The 14399-nt window shown below is 37.7% G+C and overlaps 1 protein-coding gene across 2 annotated transcripts in view; it reads left to right on the top strand.

Annotated features, from left to right (window-relative positions):
• Positions 1-6876: 6876 nt before the first annotated feature.
• Positions 6877-14399, top strand: part of mylka (myosin, light chain kinase a) — a 62555-nt gene continuing 55032 nt past the window's right edge. For both annotated transcript variants that reach the window (XM_053627003.1, XM_053627002.1), the window contains exon 1: positions 6877-6982. The gene's annotated coding sequence lies outside the window, so the exon portion shown is untranslated. The remainder of the gene's footprint in view (positions 6983-14399) is intronic.

The following is a 14399-nucleotide window of genomic DNA, read 5'->3' as shown; positions in this document are numbered from 1 at the left end:
ATTATATTTGGATTTATTAAAGAATGACATGCCATACTTTAGTTATTTATTTATTTATTTATTTTTAAACAATTTATAATTAGATTTATTTGTGGAACATCAGCAACACAAGTTAGTTCCTGTTATCACTTAAGCTATACCAGCTATAAACAATCATTCCCCCACTTTATCTAAGATAATAAGACAGAAGTTTGTTACGGAGAAAAAGTAAAAACCCTCTGTCCTTCGACTTTCTTGTGGCAGAAAACATAAGGGAGCAGTTTTTCCTCAGACTGTTAGAAGTCCATGTAAATGAGATGTTATTTTAGAAATGATAACATATTAAAATATTAGAATAGAGTCCATAAATATAAAGCTGTCATTTGAATTACAGCTGACACTATTGATCAGTACTAATCAATACGTTTCAACCAATCAGATTTGCGAATTCAACAGCGCTGTGGTATAGCAAGTCTTCAAACAGAGTCTTGACAAAGAATAGCCAAACTGAATTTTGCATTTCCTGTCAAGTTTGTCATATATCTTTAACATTCTTCCGATTCCCAGACCTTGAGTTTACATTTTCATCTCTGATAGGTATAAATTGCTAAATGCTAGCAATCAGTTGTTAGTCTGATCTCTAAAGATCAGCTAAATTCAAACTTTGATAAAGGTAAGATTATTCTCAGAGCAATAACCACTGTATGAAAATGATCATTGCTTAGTTGGAAAGGATTTTTGATAAACCCTCTCTGTAGGAGGAACGAAACATAGATAGACATACATTTCTCTTTAGCTAGACTTTGAGGTGTGAATCTAACTCATATTGCATGTGATCAGTTCCATTGTGCAAACGTCTGGTGTATGTCTCCAGAAGCTCACGCCTGAACAGCCTATCATCCATTTGTTTCTCAGCAGAAGATTAGACCCTCTTAGACACTGGCTTCAATTTCCCACTAATAATAGCACTTGGATCCACTTTATCAGCCATGGTGAGCAATAGCTCTCTGATAGACGGAAATGGCTGTTCAAATACAAAACTGGACAATCGAATGACAATTTAATGCCAATGATTAAACAGAAAACACTCATAATATAGGCAATTTTGGATTGTTTTCCACTAATAAACCTGTTAGTTGGAAGACAATGTGTGAGCTGGCAAACTTCCTATGCGTATGTGGTAAGATTAACAGGAATCGAAGTGTAGTGTCCCTTAAGGCTAATTTAGAGATTTTATTGCACTAAGCATTCCACTATGCTTAAGTTACATCATGTTTTTTCTTCTTCCTGTTTTAGTGAGTTTTGTGAAAGGATTGCAATTGACACTTCATAAACAATCACTTACAGTTCCTGGAATTTATTATGGTCATTTTATAGTAGTAGGTGTTTCAAAACACTCTAAAATCCTCAGGTCCACAAAGCAATAAATATTTTGGTGTGAAAATTAGCCATGTACTCACTAGGCCATTCAGAATAGCTTTTTTCCCCTATAGGCCTGAAAACTCTACATGAATAACATACATGAATTGCAGTACATTGCAGAAGGGAAGAAGCAGTAAGACTATAGGACAATTAACTTAAACAATTATGTTCCAAATAACGTAGCATGGCCTTGCTGCTGTAATCATCCAGTAAATAAAGATGCCTGCATTTGTCTTAATCCACTCTAGAGTCAAGGTATGAAAGTGAAAAACTATCCTGCAGAAGTCCTACTAGCCCCAGCACTCTTCCCCAGCCCTAACAACACCTAAAAGGATATAGATATCTTGAAAGCGTCACTGGAATGTAATTTTACTTCCAGTCCTGTATAGTAAAATTGGAGCCAGAGAGTATCAGGTTACCTGGAGGCTAAATTCTTATCAATGCCTCATTGCTTTCCTGTTTGCATGATTGAAAATACTGTTAGTCAAGTCGACATTCCCCAAGTTCTGTTTGCATGTCAGGACAAAATTGTGTTTAGCACGCTGTGCAGAGAAAAAAATAACTTACTTGTGGTGTCATATCACTGCTGACTTTGCACGACCTTTAATGTCTACATGCAACAAAAAAATGTCAGATTTCAAAACAGGTCAGGTGTGACAGACTACAATAATAATAATAATAATAATAATAATAATAATAATACATTTTATTTGTTGGCACCTTTCATAATACTCAAGGACACCTTACAGAAAGACAACATACAATAAGAACAACATAGATAAAATTGATACACAAAATAAAAACTAGATGAAGCAATAATATAGAGGCGTTATAATTACCATTATAATGAGTAAGCTAATTTGAACAGATGTGTTTTAATCTGGGATTTGAACTATGAAATAGAGTCCAGCTGATGAATATGCAGTGGGAGTGAGCTCCAGACCTTAGTGCAGAGCAACTGAAAGCTCTGGCACCCATAGTGCTGAGTTTAAATGCTGGAACAGTGAGTAGAGAAGCTGAGAAGGATCGTAGAGAACAAGCAGAGGTATAAGGATGAAGAAGGTATGAGAGGTAGGAGGGAGCCAGATTATGAATAGCTTTGAATGTGAGCAGTAGAATTTTATAGTGAACTTGTTGTTGGACAGGAAGCCAGTGGAACTGAATAAGGGAGGGTGTGATATGGTCAGTGGACTTTGTGTGAGTAATAATTCTTGCAGCTGAGTTTTGAATAATTTGGAGCCAGTGGAGAAGTTTAGCAGATACGCCAAAAAGGATGGCATTACAGTAGTCAATACGGGATGTTACCAGAGTATGAATAAGTACTTGAGTGCTGTGATATGAGAGGGAAGGGCAGAGTCTAGCAATATTGCAAAGGTGGAAGAAGGCAGTATGTGAGATATTATTGATGTGAGGACCAAAAGAGAGTAAAATGTCAAATATGACACCAAGGCTCTTTGTTTGAGAGGAAATGATAAAAGTGCTGTCGTCAATGGTAATAGTGAAAGGTGGAGTTTTGGAGAGTGTGGACTTAGAGCCAATCAGAAGAAACTCATTTTTATTGCCATTGAGTTTTAAGAAATTATTAGCCATCCAAGAGTTTTTGTCCTGAAGACAGGTAGTAAGTAGGGGGGGTGCTGGGGCTGGATCATCGGCTTAACTGTGAAAATGCACTCCATGATGGCGGCGAATATGTCCAAAGGGTAAAATGTAGATGATAAAGAGGAGTGGTCCCAGCACCGATCCCTGTGGGACACCCTGACTAACCAAGGCCGATTCTGACCGGACATTCTTGACCTGAACAAACTGTTTTCTGTCGTTCAGGTAGGATGAAAACCAGAGAAGTGCAGTGCTGTTGACCCCAATGTCAGACAGGCGCTCCAGTAATAGTGAATGGGAGATGGTATTGAAGGCGGCACTGAGGTCGAGAAGCATGAGGATGGTTAGAAGGCCAGAGTCAGCAGCACAAAGGAGGTCATTAGTGATTTTAACAAGGGCTGTTTCCGTGCTGTGTTTGGGATGGAAACCAGCTTGAAATGGCTTGTAAAGATTATTGTTCTGCAGGTGAGCCTGGAGCTGAGAATTTTCTGTTCAAGAATTTTTGCAATAAAAGGAAGGTTAAAAATGGGCTGGAAATTATTAAAATCATGAGGATCTGCACCATTTTTTTTTTTCAGAATTGGGGTAATGGAATCAGTCTTTAATGAGGAGGGAATAGTGGCAGTCGACAGTGAAGAGTTAATCATAGACGTGATAATAGGGGAAACTGAGGGAAGGCAGGCTTTAAGCAGGTTGGTAAGAAGGGGATCCAGTGAGCATGTACATGACTTGGACTTGGTAATGAGTTCCATGACATCCTCAACTGATCCTCAAACTGAGGTTTGAAGTCCGAGAGAGTGGTGGAGGGCAGCAGTTCCACTGTATTCCACGAGGGGGAATAGCTCGTCACAGAAGTAGAAAAGGCCAATTGTTGATGAATGTTAGTGATTTTAGAGCTACAGAATTTCAGAAAGGCAGAACATTCACTGGTCGTGTTGAAATGAGAAGAAGTATTTTCTGGAGGCTTAAGAAGTTTGTTGACACTTTAGAATAAGGTCCGTGTATTACTTTGTCCAGAACTAATAATGTTAGCATAGTAGGATGATTTGGTAGCATTGAGTGCATTCTTATAAGATATCAGATGATCATAGTACATTTGTTTATGTATAGTAAGTCCAGTTTTTTTAGACAACCATTCCAAATGACGGCCCAGAGCTTTTTGCTTTCGATGCTCAGAGGTATACCATGCAGAACAGTGAACAAATGAGACTGTACGGGTTTTCAGGGGGGCCAAGGTATCCAGTATATGGGATAGACTACAGAAATAAATCTCTGAATACAAAATCTGTGAAATATCTGTATGATGATCCAAAAGTAATTTTAATTATTTCTTATTGCATGTGATATTGAGAATAATTACATAAATCCGTTGGATATTGAATACATTCATATGATCATTATATAATATTTCTCCGCCATCCAACACCCAAGTCATCCAACTATCTTGTTGTGTTTGGTGTTTGTTTTGAAGCAGCACTCCCACAGGCTGTTTACTTAGACTTTTCCTGTGGGATTTATCTGACTCTCAGTGAGTCTACTATAGTCATGCAGAAAGAGGTCTGTCCTCATACATAATCCTGTGTATAGTGGAGTTTTTATTTTATTTTATTTGTATATAAGACAACTTTATGAGATCAGTTGCGACATTCTTTTGCACTTAAACACAGGGTAACATAATAGATGATGCACATTTCTATTTTTGCAGCCACAGTATCGTACTTGTTGTCTTCCACTGCACATGTGAGCCTCTAGGTGGCATGTCTAGATCATTACTTTAAGAGAAGAAGGCCATCAGAAAAATGTGCCATTTCTTTCTTTTTTATTCTGTCTTTCTTTTTCTTACTTTTTTTCTGTCTTTCTTTCTTTCTTTCTTTCCTTCTTTTTAAATGACCATCAAGGTAGAAGGTTTCAGTTTTGTACATTCCAGATGAAGATGTGGCTTCTTTTAAATTTATAGCAAATGTATAGACATTGGAGGATCGTTTTCCCTTGTAGTTTGTGGTGCAGTTGGCTTCGTCCCAGGACAGATAGCCTACAGTAGGTGAACTATGGAACCAGGGACTTACACAGGGTGCATGGTTTTATGTTTTAGCTGAGCTCTACCACCTGAATCAACTTAGTGAAGGCCATGTTTACTGATTGATATGCAATTCATTCTCATTTGTAACACCCAAGTCTTGTGAATGAAACAGCACAGAAATAGGCAGTAACATTAGTATTATTGCTGCTAAATTAGGAGATAATGTTATATTCAAAATAATAATAATAATAATAATAATAATAATAATAATAATAATTATTATCATTATTATTATTATTATTACTATTATTATTATTATTATCAACATACTTCTGACCATAAACACATGTGCAATAATCATTCCACATGTTATAGCCAGTCTAGTAGTCGTTCCTTCTGTTTCTCTGGCTACAAAGCTAATCCAAAAGCATATAAAAGTATTTCTTGATCTCAATCTTTCCAAATGGTTTTTCAAATTGATGATTGTAGTTACAGAAGCTTGGTCGATATAGATAAGGCATTTCCAACTGTACATACACACAAAACCTATGGTTCAAATCTATGGTACTATCTATGGTTCAAAGCATGAAATGTGTTTGGATTGGACTTGCAAACATCTCCAGCTCAGTCATTAGCATTTGCTGTTACATATAACTGGTGTGGAACAATGCATGCATGCTGCTTAAAGTTGCTTCTTGAGTGGGATGTGCATTTATTTCCCCTTGCTGAAAAATCCAGTTTGGTCTGACCAACTATTTACATGGCCTGTGAAAAGTTATTTTCTTCCTTATTACTTCACTAAATTGATCAATACATGTTTGTGATTTTCTATTTGCCTCACTGCTGTATTTTCTTACAACTTGTCTATGATGTAGCAGTAATTCAGAAATGGTCAATGGTTTTGAACTTACCAGCTGGTAACAGGGGTCTACCAAATTAACCAGCTCGGGCCATGTTTTGTTAGTTGGTAGCTGGTCAGATTGAGCTGGATTTTTCATCAAGGTCATTAGTGGTAGCTAGTAGCCTACATGTGTTCCATGATTTATATCCAGACAGACGTTATATGAATATTAATGTTTAGTGGCTGAAAATAATGGCTGATGTAGCCTCAGATCAATGTATTAGACAACAAGTTCCCAATCCTGGTCCTGGAGGACCCCTGTTCTGGTTTCTTCCCTGCAGGAAAAAACTCACTGGAAACCATCACAGAAATTCTAACGGTTTCCACTACAAATGCCATTACAAATCATCAGCTTTTAAGCATTAAAACCGTTACCATTATTGGTCCTTAATGGTATCCACTAGGCATAACAGGCCACCAATAGAAAGGAACAAATTACCGGTAGAGACGTACAGGGACCATTACAGTTTCCATTAAAACCAATACAATTCCCATTATAACACTAAAACCCTATATGAGGGTCTCTATTGTTTTTTGTTTCTTTTTTTTTTTTAGCAGTGTGCTCCTAATACACCTGATTCAACTAATCGGCTATTTAGCAGCTCTTGAGTTAGAGAAGGGAAAACACTAAAATGTACAGGACATTCCTATATATATATATATATATATATATATATATATATATATATATATTAGTCTAGTGTAGCTGTAAAGCTGTGAAAAAAAAAGAAACCAATAGGCAGACATGCCGTATTGCCGTAGCTGACAGATCTTTTGTTGTTGTTTTGTCATATATTTATTTATTTATTTATTTATTTATTTTGCATACTATTATATTAACCATTATAGTATGAGGTTTTAGACGCAGCCATTCATATTTCGGACCGCCGCGCTAAGGACCGCCTCTTTTTGCGCGTCCTCGTCTCACAGCCAATAAAAACCCTCGTGGGGTGTTACGTCACGAGCCGTGACAGCGTGTTAACTCCAAACAGCAGCGTGCAGCTTCACAGAGACCGCGCAGAGTTTTTAACCAAACAGCACGGAGACTTTCTGCATCCGCCGCGGTGAGTACATACACACTTTACATCCCTGCTCAGTTAAAATACAAAATGGACTTAGACCGAGAACTTTCTCCCCGCCAGTGATGAAGTGAAGTTCTTGTGCACTGTTGCTAAAATACTGATGGTTCTGGTTTTGTTTTTCTACGACGAACTTTTATAATTAGTCCACTTCGCTTATATAGTGCGTCTAATATGATTCTAATCTTTTGTTCAAATTAATGTCAGAGATGGAGCTTGGGGTGTGTGTGTGTGTGTGTGTGTGTGCGCGTGTGTGTGCGCGCGCGTGCGTGTGTGTGCGCGCGCGTGTGTGCGTGTGTGTGCGCGCCCGCGCGCGCCCCATCACATTTGTTCTTCATAAGCAGCAGATATAATCTGATCTGTTCTCCCTATACCAAAAAATATCTTCCCTATTCCACAAGACCAGAATCAGAGCTCTCAATGAAGCAGTAATTTGTGCATCATTATTGAGTGACTATATAAAACAAGGACTTGAGAGAGGAAAAAAAAAAGCACTATTAAGACACTGTTATTTCAACTTCAATATGAAAACAAGTGTCTTAATAGTGTGACATCTGAATATAGCCTAATAGATGGAAAAGCCTGTCCCCCAACACATGGATGATGGTTCTCAACTGATCCCAGAGCAGCACTTTCTGATTTTGCCCATACACTCAATTGCACGTTATGTTTTCAAGAGAGAAAAGGAGGCGAGAAAGAGAGACTCTAATCCAAAATACTTAACTCAGTAAAAGTAAACACTGTGAAGCAATTTATGGAGGAATGCAAGCATTACATAACATAGACATTAGAAGTTAGCAGTTGAGGTAGTCCACATTCGGCATGGTGGTGCATATGAACTATGATGTGGTCCTCAATAAAATGTTGCTCCTGGTTACAGACAGCACTTATTACAATATGCCATGAACTGTCTTAAAACATCTTGATGTCATATGATTAAACCTTGGCCTGTAGTGTTGTACTGAATTCCAAGAAGCTGATGATGCATGCACAGAAAATCATACTGGATTTTAAAGGCCAGCACTGAAATGGTTTAAAAACATGTAGCCTTAACTCACAGGTGTAGTTTCTTTCTTTGGAGTCACAGCTGTACTTTCCCAGTTTCTGTCCAGGCCAGTGTTTAATGCATAACTGCACCCGCTCAGCACAAATGAGACGTTTCCGACAGCGATTTAGGCTGACCCGGGGATCCCTTTGATCCCATTTTAATCCAAATAAAGTGGCCAGCTCGGCTATTCCCTGTACAGGAAAAGACATTAACTGACTATACCACATGCTGCCATTCTATTTCCTTCTCATGATGGACAATGAAGCTCTGGATTTACTTATTAATTTTAATAAGTAGTAGATTAACCTGTTTCAGATACCGTTTTTGTAGAGACTTAAGATTAACCTTTTAAAATAATCATCAACCTCTATAGTACCTATTGAAGATGAATTATCTGTTTGACATGTTTATGAGTCTGGTGTGTACCACTTGAGAGCAGTTCAATTGAAATGTAGGTCTTGAGTGGCTTGCTTACTGCTCATTTGGCCATGAACACGATACAGGATCTGATATTTGTCCTGCTGGTACTGTTGTATTTTGAAGCATGCCAATTCGGATGAATAGGAAATGTGCATGAAGCATGACCTGTTCACGCAGCGGAGCCACAGTGTCTCTGAGGTCTTTTGAACCTTTTATTCACATGCCTAGGATATGTAGCCATAGTGCTGAGCATTACATGGGTCAATATTATTCAGTTAAATCATACTAGATTCAAAACAGGAGGAATCAGGCAAGATTTTTATCAGTGTAACCAGGTGCACTATACATATAGTGAATAAAAGCTTATGGAGAATTGTTTTCAAACACTCATTTTATTGTGCTGGTGTTAATAGCAGATAAGGGACCAACACTGCCCCTATCAGTCGCCTGTCAGTGTCCTGTGTGTATGTGTGTGTGTCTTTTGTCTTACTATTTTCCTTTTTCACTGTCATTGTTTCCTTAGGTCATGTGTTCAATATCTACATGCTATGTTTGTGCAGCTGGGAAAAATATAACATTCACAACATATTACATCACGTGTGTATGTGTAGGCGTGTGTGTGCTGTGACAGAATAACTGTGTGTGTGTGTGGACTTAATTTCCTTAATTTAGTCTCTAAATTTCTACAATTGCCAGAAGCCCAACCACACACTACCCATGTGTAAGACCACCCCCTCAGTTATAGTTGTTTTCCCATCCTGCTGCTAAACTAATAGTTGTTTTCCTGTTGTCTCTCTCTCTCTGTGTCTCTCTTCTACTCTCCCTGTCTTGATTCTGACTGTTTAAAGTAACATTATTTTATGATCACTTTACAGTTTTATCAAATACGTTTTCTTCTCTATGGTAAAACATAAAATGTTACATTTGAATAACTATAGTGAAACATTATTAATACAGAATCCTTTCTTTTCTCAAGTGCACACAGATGTAAGCGGTTTTTATATTAGAATAGATAGAAATTGAATCTACTGATGTCTGTGTGCACTATAGGAAGAGGAACTTCCTCTTCATAAGCACACACAGACATCAGTAGCTTAACAAATTTCTATCGTTCAACATAAAAACCAAGTCAGTTATTTTTCCTCAGAAGTTTGCACTAATTTGTTTTTAGGGATCTCATCGTGGTTTTGTGCAATCCTCTAAAAGCTGGACAGCATTTGCTATGGAGTAGATTAAGCAATGAGCCACTAAAGCATCCCGGAAATTTTAGATCTCAACTGGACAGTGTGTGTAATATCTTGGCATGTGTTTGAACCAAAGAAATACAGATGACATCACTGTGTAGAGGTTATTAACCGCTGATTTGGCATAGAGCTTACCTTGTCTGAAGGCTGTTATCTAACCTCACACTGATGCTGGGGTGAATGATCGCGTGGTCACATAAACCTGTTGGATAAGACAGGAACTGCAGTTGTCCCAGGCGTTAGGAAAACATGATCAGAAGCCAAGCAGTCAGGAGACAGCAACTGAATATAATTAGCCAATGTAATGTCACAATATTTATGTTACCTAAGCTTATTGTTATAGGCACATTGATGCAGATATGAGAATCTCTCTTTAAATGTTCTGTAGGAAAATAACATATGTTATTCTATTAGGGGGTGTGTTAGTGGTTAGCACTTTTGCCTTGCACTTATGGGGTTGGGGGGGGTTTGAGTCCGGTTTCCTCGGTGTACTGGTTTTCTCCCCGGTCCAAAAAAACATTTGTTGTTTCCAAAATTTCCCAAAAATGTAATCCACTACAGATTACTAATTACTATTTTAAAATTGTATTTGATTACTGATTACTGCATGTGAAAAGTAATCGGATTATGAGTTACTTTCAAGTTATTTTCAAAACCTACAAAAATACAATACAAAGTGAAACTCATAGTTCTTACAGTAATTTTAGTGTGCGTCAATGTAAGACATGATCAGAAAAAGATGGATTTATCATAAAACTTGCCTCGGGTGTTGTTAATGTTTGTAGAACTACCAGACGGATAAAATATAAAACTTTTCTAAGGTAGTTTGGTGTTGCTAGCCACGGGGAGGCACAAATAAGCTCTCACTGTATGGGTTTAGCTACTACAGTGCCATGCAAAGTACATTATCTTTCCTTATGCTCTGCTCATATCACGTTCATGTAAACTGGAACTCATATAGACATTTCCACGCCTTGTTTTCCTGCTCAGCATCAGAGGATGTTAGTTTCAGTTTCAACCCCTTTACTGGTTTAAAAAAAATAAATCGGCATATATCCATTTTTCCTCACACTGACTGTGAGCTAGCATTTGGCAGAATTGAGATCTGTCAGTGGATAAGACACAAGAGTTTCCATGTATTTTCCTGTAAACCCTGTCTGATTGGTCTCGCCTCCGTTCACTGAAGATATAAAATTACAACACCGCCGTTATCTTTTACTGACGTTCAGTTACGTAGTGACGAACTGCTCCAAGTGGAGAATTATTCGGGGCTAAAAATAAAAAATGCCCAGGCCAGGTTATGCCCCTGGCAGCCATGCTTTATTTATTTTTTTAACAATAAATTTGTAATGCAGGTAACATAATTTTATTGACATCAGTAACTGTAATCAAATTACATAAATGGAAAATGCAATGCGTTACACTACTGCGTTATCAGAAAAAGTTACTCTGGTTGGCACCCCATCCAGGGTGCCCGAGTTCCCTGGGATAGGCTCCAGGCTTCTCGCAACCTTGTGTTGTGTAAGCGGTATGGAAAATGGATGTATGGAAGGCATGACCCTGCATAGGGGGTGCTAATGAGTCACTTTGTGAGTAGGCTAATCATCATAGTGTTTGACACAGCAAACAGTAGAGTGCAAGCATCTGACTTAAAAATTGCATTAAACATGTAATATAATACAGTAAAACCACACCATAACTGTATGTAGGAAGTGAGTGCATAATTTAATTTCATAAACTTAGTAAACTTCATTTGAATGATTTATTCAGGTACCTTATTCGAATCGTATTAGAATGATTGATTAAATTATTGGTTTTAATGCTGTTTATCCGAGCGTGAGAAGACGGTCATATTCAAAACTACTATATTAGTCAGTCCCTAGAATGTTAACAAGCACATCCTTATTAATGGATAAAATTAAAAAGTGGGGTCAACATGCTAGTTTGTTACAATTTTGGTGTAGTTTTAAATTATTGCCATTTATTTGATTCTAAAAGCACCTCATTGTGAAGATAGTTACTTTACATTACTGTTCCTGTTTTCCATCTCCACCATTGTACCATAAGAAAGGAAAGAAAGGTGAGGATACATGTGTATCTGTGAGACAAAGAATCACTGTTGATTTTATGTGTCATGCTGAATACGATAATCAGATAAACACACGAGTGGAATACAATATGTAATAGCTTAACAAACATGCATGCATACACACAGGCATGGATATGTGCTTAAGGGTAAGTGCTAATTTATATATAGGCTACTTGTTTAAGTGTATCTGCTGTCAGCTACACATCTGCTCATCTTCACATGTTTAGGTTTTTGAAGCTCAGAGCCTCATAAATATTGCAGTAATATTTTACTCTTTAATCGGAAACAGGTGTGCTTTCCTGTTAGATGCAATGTTTTGCTAGTGCACAAATATCTGTCCGTGAATGCTCTCTATCATTTGACGAAGTTAGCAAAGCTTTCAGAATTTTCTAAGCAAACTTCCATAGAGTGCTCATTTAAATGTCAAAAGAACATTACATTGGATTCTGATTTACATCAGTCTACACCGTGAACTCATTCTTTAGTTGTTATAATAAATTTGTGTTTAATGATCACCATGCCTCGGGTTCAGACTTGACTTCAGGCTTCAGACTTGTCAGTGAACAAGGAGATCCTGGTGTTTTATACAGGGCTGTTTTAAATCAAGGCAGCTCTATTGCTTCTACTTGGAGGTATTTATTTCCAGTTAAAAAAAAAAAAATGAACTGACTTTGAATAATTACCTGAATATTGTGCATTGTGTTCTTGCAGGTCTGGTTCATTTATCCTTGCTCTTCTGTAAAAAGCTTTTCCTCTATCTTTAGAGGAATGAAACGGTGAGAGACTGAACTGCCTGAAAATATTTCTCAGTACTCAGAGTTTAGTTACTTCCTGTAGATTGATTACACTGATCTGCCTTAATCACATATTCATACACAATACACCAAGAGATGAGATAACAGAGAGTCCGGGCAACATGAGGAGCTTAAAAGTGTTGATGTCAGTGCAGCAGCAGCCATTTTGAGACTTAAAAAAAACACAGACATGGACAAAACATGTTGGCTCGAAATCAACTCCATGATACATTGTAACATCAGTTTTTAAAAGCTTAGCAAATAGCGAGTAAGCTGGTATACCAGAGTGCAATCATTAAGCATCTTTACTGCTCAGGTCCACCCAAATTTCCTCAAAACTGAATGCTGCCACACCTTACAGCAGGGTAATGTGCTAGAATTATAGGTAAAACTGAATTAAAAGGGAATGGCCTGGTGGCGCAGCAGGTAGTATCGTCCCTTCACAGCTCCAGAATACTTGGTGCGATCCTGAGCTTGGGTTACTGTCTGTGTGGCGTTTCTATGCATGTGGGTTTCCTCTAGGCTTTTCAGTTTCCTCCCACCTCACAAAAACATGCCAGTAGGTAGATTGACCCTAGATGTGTGTGTGTGTGTGTGTGTGTGTGTGTGTGTGTGTGTGTGTGGGGGGGGGGGTGTTCCTGCCTTAAACATAACTGTTTATGTTAATCATTCCAGTTACTTATGGTTCTTTGAAAGGGGATATTGCCCATAATTTCTATGTAAATACCCAGTGTAGAAAGTGTTGAAGAGAAAATAGAATCCTTTATGAATGTTGTACATGAGAGATCACTATAGGAAAAATTTAACACAGCTGATTATTATTATTATTATTATTATTATTATTATTATTTATTCCTAAACAATATGCAAAACACCTTCTGAAATATAATGGTGTAATATTAAAACTGCTGACTTGAAATTCATGTTGTAAACAGTGAGTCTGTTTACCTGAAAGCTCAGTGTGTCGTCTCCATTTACCCATTCAGACCAAATAAGAAAATGTCACATTCCACTTAGACCAAAGAGACCTCAGAGTGGTTTGGTGGTTTCCTTTACTCTGATGTACATAATTAACATGTTGAATTAGGTGTAATTGATGAGTAAGAACACTCGACCTTGGAATACTTCGGCCATCCAGGACTTCAGTTTGAGAACCACCAAGTACACTTATTAGAGCAAACGTGCTGTCCGTTTTCATGTATTTGGGACATCTCTAAGAAATAACTTTTATTCTACTTGTAAAATAGAGAGCCATGCACACCATAATGTACTCTGGTACAGTCTACATCCTCTTTACTTTGCAATAGCTTTCCTGTACTGTTGCATAACCTGCGGTGAGCCTAAAGGAAATTGACATAACACAGAAATTCAAGGGGGTATCGACTTGCTTTTGGAACAGCAAATCTCTTCAACCTAAAGATCTTCCTGCGGCAGAAAACTCTTACAATGTTGTAACAGTGGGATTTCCTTCAAAAAATTCCAACAGTAGATTATCACAGAAAATATCACCATAATCTATCACCAACACATTTTTTCTGTTTATGGAGTGCCATACAGGTTCTTGTTTAATATTGTGTATTAAATCAAGCACATTAATATAAACCTGTGATTTTGCCTTGCAGTCAGACTACTGTCCAAGTTGCTTGTACAGAATGTTGCTGCATCCAGTCCGTCCAGGCATTGCTTACCTTATTGAGAAACTGATGGGACCAATTGGAGAAACTTTAAAGCTCCACAATAAGGATGGACGTGAAGTGAGATGAGAAAAATAAATCATCGTGGGAGGAGAAATTAATCTAAGGAGATA

Source organism: Ictalurus furcatus, chromosome 6, assembly GCF_023375685.1.
Source record: "Ictalurus furcatus strain D&B chromosome 6, Billie_1.0, whole genome shotgun sequence".
In the NCBI taxonomy this organism is placed as follows: domain Eukaryota; kingdom Metazoa; phylum Chordata; class Actinopteri; order Siluriformes; family Ictaluridae; genus Ictalurus; species Ictalurus furcatus.
Note: the sequence above shows the minus strand (reverse complement) of the source record. Positions and strands in the feature narration are given on the sequence as shown.